This window comes from Tupaia chinensis, unplaced genomic scaffold, assembly GCF_000334495.1.
Source record: "Tupaia chinensis unplaced genomic scaffold, TupChi_1.0 Scaffold000127_1, whole genome shotgun sequence".
NCBI classification, from domain to species: Eukaryota; Metazoa; Chordata; class Mammalia; order Scandentia; family Tupaiidae; genus Tupaia; species Tupaia belangeri.
The window spans coordinates 1,946,302-1,954,312 of NW_006159595.1; positions in this window are offsets into that span (position 1 = coordinate 1,946,302).

An 8,011-nucleotide genomic window follows, 5' to 3' on the forward strand; every position below is an offset into this window, starting at 1 on the left:
TTTAAAATGTCAAGATAATTATATGTTAAATATTATCTTAATAAGCCCTAGAATTCAGGTTTTAATTATGGAAAGTTAGGAAACATGAGCTTCCAGCCTCACATCATTTAACTCTGGCCCTGCGGAATGTGCAGGTTACGCCAAAGTCCTTCATTACCTGGTTACCCACGAGTGGACAATATGACATTTTGCTTGGAAATGATATAGGATAATATGATGGAAAATAACTGCACTTTCTCTATTGTGCTTCTCCTGTACCGCTATAAATAAGTTGAATTGTGTTCCTTTGATTTATGTTTATGACTATTATTATGATGATTTATTTGGGGTTGAGTGCTGACAGTGTGCTGAGTGCTCTACCAGACTCATAAGAAGAAATGGTTATGCCCCAGAGGCTTACATACCAAGACAAACAATTCAGCCATAAAATACACCAGCTAAGAGATGCTGAGTCTCAGCAGTGCAATGCTTCTTGGAGTTTATATATAGGTGGAGAAAATTTCCTCCTCCTGGGGAAGAAAGGTTAACACTCTTTGAAAGACTTGGAGGGCCAGTTTTCAAGAGAGATTTCATACGGGGGGGTAGAGAAACATGGAGTGCATGCTCTTAGAGCACAGTGAAGGGGACGGTCGATTGAGGGTCCCCCAGCAAACAAACCATTTCAGGGGCCGAGTTAGGTATTGTGGTTATGAGATTGCCCTTCAAGAGCTTCAGTCTAGTGGGAACACTCAACTCTATGATTCCACGTAGGTTCGATGTGACACTCTAAACATTTAACCATTAAAACATCCAAAATTCATTCTGAAATAATACTGGTAATGGACATCTAACTGTCTAGACCAGCATTTCAAACTGTGTATTTTTAAAAATGCTATGCTGAAAGATGTTATTAGGTATAACAAAACAAATAAATGTGTGTGTGTGTGTGTGTGTGTACACAAATAAGTTTGAGAAATGCTGAATTACACAAAGTGAAACAAGTGTCTCTGCTGCAAGAATTCTCAGAGCAGTCAATCAAGTTTTGAAAATTGCGAATCTCTGAATTTGACTATACAATAGTTTTTGGTAGAACATTTCACAAAATGAGTACCCTGGAAATTTCACTTTGGGAAATACCAAAGTTGGTGGAAGAGAGAACAAAAGAAAGAAGGGGTTGAACATCTGGTTTGTTTTAACTGTGACAGCTGTTGGGAAGTCCTTTGTTTTCTGATTTGAGTGCAACAAAAACATACATAGCATGCCCCAGTGTCTCTTTCCAGTGAGCTGAGCAAGGCACAATTCTCCTCACCTCTTTCTCAGTGTGGCTGAAAGGATAATGAGGGTAGGAAGAAGCAGAATAAATGAGTCTACGTATTTGCAATCACTAGCCTCCTAGATGGTCCCAAGTGATCCTGTCTCCTGGTATTTCTGCCCTTGGGTAGTCCTCTTCCACAGTAAATAGGATTGACTTGACTTGTGTAAACCAACAGGATATTGTAGAAATGATGGAGTGTGACTCTAAGGATAGGTCATAAAAGACATGGCCTCTTACACTGAGCTGAGGGAGTAGAAATGAACCCGGCTCTCCCCTTGGAGGATTAGAAAGGAGGAAACTGGATAGTGTCTAAGGATGAAGACAAAACTGGGAAGAAGGAAAATAATACAAAGGATCTGAAGAGAGTTGTACAGAGATAGGAAAACATGGTAAGAGGTGAGGGGGACTGAAATCAAGACCATAAGAAAAAGTCAGTCAGTTTAGAAGGGAGTGCCCTAGGGCAGCATGTAAGCCTAGGACAGAGGTGTGAAGGGTGCTGAGCAGCTTTCAAAATAAGGTGATCCAACCCAGGTGTGTGAAATATCCCCAGATCACACGAGAGAAGCAGACTGACTAGACGGAATAGGACAGATTAGGCAAGAAAAGTGCTAAGTAGTGTTTACAGGCTGCCTGGAAGCAGCGAACTAGGGGACGGGGTATACCTTCGTGGGAAATGGTACAATAGGAGATAGTACTGCCTGAGCTGTGACCTTGTGAGACCCCAAAAACAGGTGAGAGGAGGAAGAAAGGAAGAGTTGAGGAAAAGAAAGGAAGAGTCGAAGAGAGGAGAGAGACACAGAGAAGCATGTGGGCTTTGTTTTTCATAGTAACCATTCTTCTGAATAAGGACGTTTGGGAAACACATTGCCATCCAGCTGAGGATAAGTTTCTCGATGGAGAGGTAAACTATACAAAACCAACCCAGGACCATTGGAACCACAAGAGCCTCTGGGGGATGCATGGATATGTGTCCATCGACTTTTGCAACACTGACAATATTTTAAAGAATCTGCACAAATCGTTGGAATTATTTTCTCCCATTGCACTACATCCAGAAATAGTGCGCGACCAGTGCTCCATGACAGCTGTTGGTAGAAATAAACTTACTTGAAACTTTGCAACAGGCTCAACACACAGTCTTGCCCATGGAAACGCACGTAGCAGTAATCAGTATTCCTCCCCGGACCCAGACCTGGTGGATAATTACAATTAAGCTTCAATGGATTAGCTGCCAGCAGGACAGTAGATAGTGAATAGTATTTTACATCTCTACTTTTTCAGCAAATTTGGGCATGTGAGGTTTTTTGGTTGTTTTTTTTTTTCCCCCTTCTCCTTGGAAAACAAAAAAGTTACTTCCAATTAATTCAGGAGGTCATCAAAATTACTGAAAATTGTACTGTTCCTGTGGCAGGATGAGTGAGGTACGGAGTGACTCTGCTCATTGTGTTAGAAATGCAAGGGTCACTTGCATTACTCACAGAGCCCTTAGTTTACATTTTTCAATTAGGAGATAATCAGTGTGCCATTATGAGTAAAAATTGTTGGGATGACCTTTTGGCTGTATATTTAAACCAGCAAATCTTTGAGGAGGGTTTGATTGAAAGCATGACAGGAGAACAAGGCAAGTTATACTGATGATAAATAAGAACAATTATCACACTTACTATCTGATAAATAATTTATTGTGATTTGCCATTAATCCATCTCAAGCCACCTCCTGGATAAAAACACTCCCCTAAAGAATGACTTTTTCAGCTTTTCCCACGTCGTGTCAGAAATTCTTGTCTGAAAAGCACAAAGGAAGCATTTACCAGGAATATAAAGAGCTGTCACTGCACACTTGATCATTTTAATCAGTGCAGATAAATTATGCCCCTTATATAAATGGTAAATCAGTACTTCTCCTTCAGCCTAAAAAAAAAATTGTAAGAAGTTATGTGGAGGAGAAGCCGAAGCTCAGTACTTAAGAGTCTGTTTTGTTTTAAATCTTATCTTTTATTCTTGCTAAAAGCCATTAGTTTATGCATTTTTAGTCAATGCCAGCAGCATATTCCTAATTTGAGTATATACTATTATAATAGGAAAATTAAATTCATAAACCGTTAAGGATTGCTTGAATCTGTAGAAATGATTCTCAGTATTAGAGATCAGTGACAATATTTCTTCAACTGCATTCTACTTGGTAATTCCAATAGGCATATATGTCTTGTTTTCAACCAAGGTGTCAGGTAAGTGGCATAGACCTTCTGGACATACAGGTCATACTTTCCTAGCGACTTCACCTACTAATATCTTATTGGCCCGTCCCTGCAATCTAGTGGTGAAGTGAGCCAGATTCTACCTGACTGCCTACTGTTCAAATCCTGGTCCCAGAGGCTTGGGGGAAAAAAAAAAACACACACACATCTGGTGCATGTGTGTGAATGACACAAAATCCCAACACGATAAAGAAATAGAAGAGAAAGGTTTGAGAAATGGCCATGCACCACTGGGCTCGGGAGGTGAATTTTCCCTCTCTTTTTCTCTCTATCTCTGGTGAGCACATGTGCCCACTGGCAACTTTAAAACATAGTAATTAATACTAGTTTTCCCATTGTGCCCTCAAAAAAGAGACACCATGGTCCTGGTCAAAGATATGGTTTTACATCTACTGCTCCTTTTTTTTTATTTTTGTAATTTTTTGTTCTTTTTGAAAATTTGATTTTTTTAAAAAGTAGATTAATTTTATTTTTTCTTTGTTCACTATTCTTGAATTGGTTTTTCCTCCATGTGTTTTGTTTTTTTTTTCTGTTTACATTTTTGGTCACTGTTTTGCTGTTATTTACTTAGTCATCCTCCGTATAAGCAAAGACTCATTTCACGGACTTCCAGGAACATCTTTAATCAATAGAGCACTAGTACTGGGCAGGAATCCATGGATCATCGTCCAGAATTACAGTGGTATTACCTGTTGTGGCTTTGCCCTATTAAGGAACTGAATTATGGCTCTAAGAAGTCAAAGGTTCTCTCCTCTGCCTTCAGGTATCTCAAACAGACTAAAACGTTTTTTTAAAGGTCTGTTGAGAATGTGATTATACAACCATTGAAGCAATTTGACAGCCTCAGAGTGAGGAAATTCTTCCTCAAAAGATACCCAAATACCTCCAGCTGCAATAGGAACTCATTTTAAATTTGATTTTCAGACAGGGAGATTCATTGAACTCTTATTTTACAGATGAAGGAACGGTGGTTAAAGATCAGACACCATGATGTCCTTATCGTCAATGTTTCCTCAGTGAATAAGGCCGGGAGACAGCCTGTTGGTAGGCATTTCTGACCCACCGTCAGAAAAGCTTTTACCCACCATCAGGAACGGAGCTGGGATCAATTTCATAGTCTCCTACTAAAATGGCCCCAGAAGATTCCAGTCACACACACCTTACAGAGGACAGCAGCAAAATGGAGAAACAGGAGTGTCCATTATGCAACAAATTTTACATAACAGGTAAGGAACTTAGATTGGGGCCAGGAGGTGGCATGGTGATTTAGGGTGCTGGACTCTCACATGGCTGACAGTGGTTTAAGTCCTGGACCTGGTGGCTTGCTTTCTCACTTTCCCTCTCTCTCTCACTCTCGCTCTCACTCTGTCCCTCTCTGGTCACATTTAAATAAATGAATAAATAAATAAAGTAAAATAAAATAAAATAATTCTAAAAAAATTTTAAAACTTAGACTGTACACAACTTAAGGACAAGGCAAGAAAGCTAGTTTTCCCAATATAGCCAGTCTCTAACATATCATGCATAAGTCTCAGATCTGCTTTCCATGTTAGAATTACAGGAATTGTTTAAAGAACACTAACAGGACTGGAAAACAAATACAAATAAATAAATACAGTTTTCTCTGGTCTGACATGAGAACTAGATGTCACTAATGCAAATCAGGACAACCGAAGGTCTCGTGACAAAGTAGCATTCAGTATTTAAATGCCAATATCATGGAAATTCAATGATGCAATTCTTTTTCTCTTTCCTTCCCTTTTATCTCTCTAACTTCTATATATAGGTATCTGTGTGTGTATGAGGTCAGACCACACAAATACATTACTGATCAAAATTGATAGTGCATAAAAAAGGAGACTTCTATTCCCTTCTGACCAAAATTAATATGAATTTCTTACAGGTGTGTTCCCCTTTGTAAAAGACGAACCACTTTGAAAACTGATAATCCAGATCTTCCCCTCGAGTAACTCTTGGGGAAATTAGGAAGATGTCATTTGATTCACAAAGGCTGGCAGAATGCTTATGGGCAGGTCCTTCCGATTGAAGCAGTTCCAGAAATGGCCCTCCATGATGATGCTTGGATAGAACATTCCAGCACTGCCCACTAAGCAGAACAAAGCTCACACATTTCACACAATTCCAGATATCCTTTCGTCTCCCAAGTCACCACCTGTGGTTTGGATCTAAGCAAACAGAAAACTAAGAGAGGAGACAAATCATCAGTAAATCTCATCGGTGCCAATCCGCAAATACTAGGAGCCAAGGGAAATAACCAGGAAGGTCTTGAAGCTGTGCTACCAGAAAGGGAATTATGATCTGGTTGGCATCGGGGAACCTGTTAGGATAAATCAAATGACTGAAACGTCAATACTGAGGAATGCAATCTGTGAAGAGAGGACAAAGAGGTGGGGAAAAAAGGGCTTGTGCTATAGATCAAAAAGAGTTGGACTTGCAATGAAATACAGATAGATGATAAAGGGAGTAACAACGCTGAAGCTTTATGAGTTAAGGTAAAAGAAATATATGAAATAAAGGGGAATTAGCGGTGGGTGTCCTCTGTGCGCTACTAAATCAGAATGAACTCACTGATAAATGACTGGAGAGGGAAAAAAACAGATACCCATGTCCTCATAAATAAATAAAATGTAGCATGCAGTATAAATCTCAGCATCCATGTCTCTCCTCTTCCTGCTGCTTTCTGCTAAAATGTCCCAACGTTCTTTTCCTTCTTTTCCTCCCTCTGCCTCCCAAGTATCTGCATTGCTTAAGTGAAGACCCTGTTTAGCTTCTCACCTTTGAATTAATGACGATCTTCTTGGTTTCTATATCCTTTAGGCCCCATAAATGGTCTTTGACCACACTGGGGCTTAAAGACACAATATAAATAAACCAAACAGAAGTAAAATGTTTAATGACAAGCTCACAAAGCTCGGCTACTCTGGATTTCAATTACTGAGGCATTTCTTAAGGGATAATAAAAAGAGCAAAATGCAGGTCATCTGAGAATTTTTAGAGCTGCATGGTTGTTAGTTGCTTGTTTCATGAAGTGGAAAGGGCAGCTCAAGGTGAGGCAATTTGGGCCTGCTCATGACAAATAAGGAAGAAACCATCAGGAATTCGAGGTGAAGGGTACTTGGGGAGCCTGACCTGGCTCCATTTGCTATGCCGAGAGGAGTCTTACTTGTGCGACTTCTCACAGATACACAAAATGGGGAAAAGGTGAAGCCATAAGAGAGAATTCTACCCTGAAAGTTAAAACTCACAAGGGAAAAATCTGTGAAGCAAAATTACACTGTGAAATGTCATTCTCTAAAGGGCTTAAACAAGAAGTGTGATAAATGTTATTACTCTGCAGTGCCATAAGGGTGTTGAGGACTCAATCACAGCTCTGATTTTGCCCAACAAGTGCAAGAAGGCAGTTATAGGGAAACAAGCCCGGTTCCAGAGTGCTTTCAGGGTTAAAGGCGCAGGAGAAAAGCAAAATGGGAAAACCACTAATACAGCCATCAAGCTCATAAATAATGTTGGGGCATCACGGTATCATCGCCCTCTTGGGCTTAAAGGCAGCACGAGGTCAGGGTACGCAAAGAATGAATGAAGTTAAAGGTCACAAAGGTTCAGAGAAAATTCGGCCAAGAACCAAAGGAAAACCAGCCTAAACCAATCTATGAGACTGATTTTCTTAAAGATCTCAGCAAAAGAGCTCCAAGAAACCCCCGAAAGTCACTCCAAGATCAGGCAAGTGTGTCTAAGACCGGAGAAGAACAGCTGCACTTCTAATCTGGGGTACAGATAAAAGAGTATCTAAACAGTTTGAAATTAACACCCCCGGGGATGACTCCCAGATATGTGACAGAAACTTTATAAAATGTGTGTGTGTGTGTGTGTGTGCGCGAGTGTAAAAATGGATAGAAAGATATAGAGATGATACCGTTGTGTCATGATGGACTCCAGTTGAAGTAAAAAAGAGAATTTTTTTAATGACCAGAGGGCATATGGGCTCACTAGAGAAAAAGGGAAAGGCAAAGAATGAATGAAGTTAAAGGTCACAAAGGTTCAGAGAAAATTCGGCCAAGAACCAAAGGAAAACCAGCCTAAACCAATCTATGAGACTGATTTTCTTAAAGATCTCAGCAAAAGAGCTCCAAGAAACCCCCGAAAGTCACTCCAAGATCAGGCAAGTGTGTCTAAGACCGGAGAAGAACAGCTGCACTTCTAATCTGGGGTACAGATAAAAGAGTATCTAAACAGTTTGAAATTAACACCCCCGGGGATGACTCCCAGATATGTGACAGAAACTTTATAAAATGTGTGTGTGTGTGTGTGTGTGTGCGTGTGTAAAAATGGATAGAAAGATATAGAGATGATACCGTTGTGTCATGATGGACTCCAGTTGAAGTAAAAAAGAGAATTTTTTTAATGACCAGAGGGCATATGGGCTCACTAGAGAAAAAGG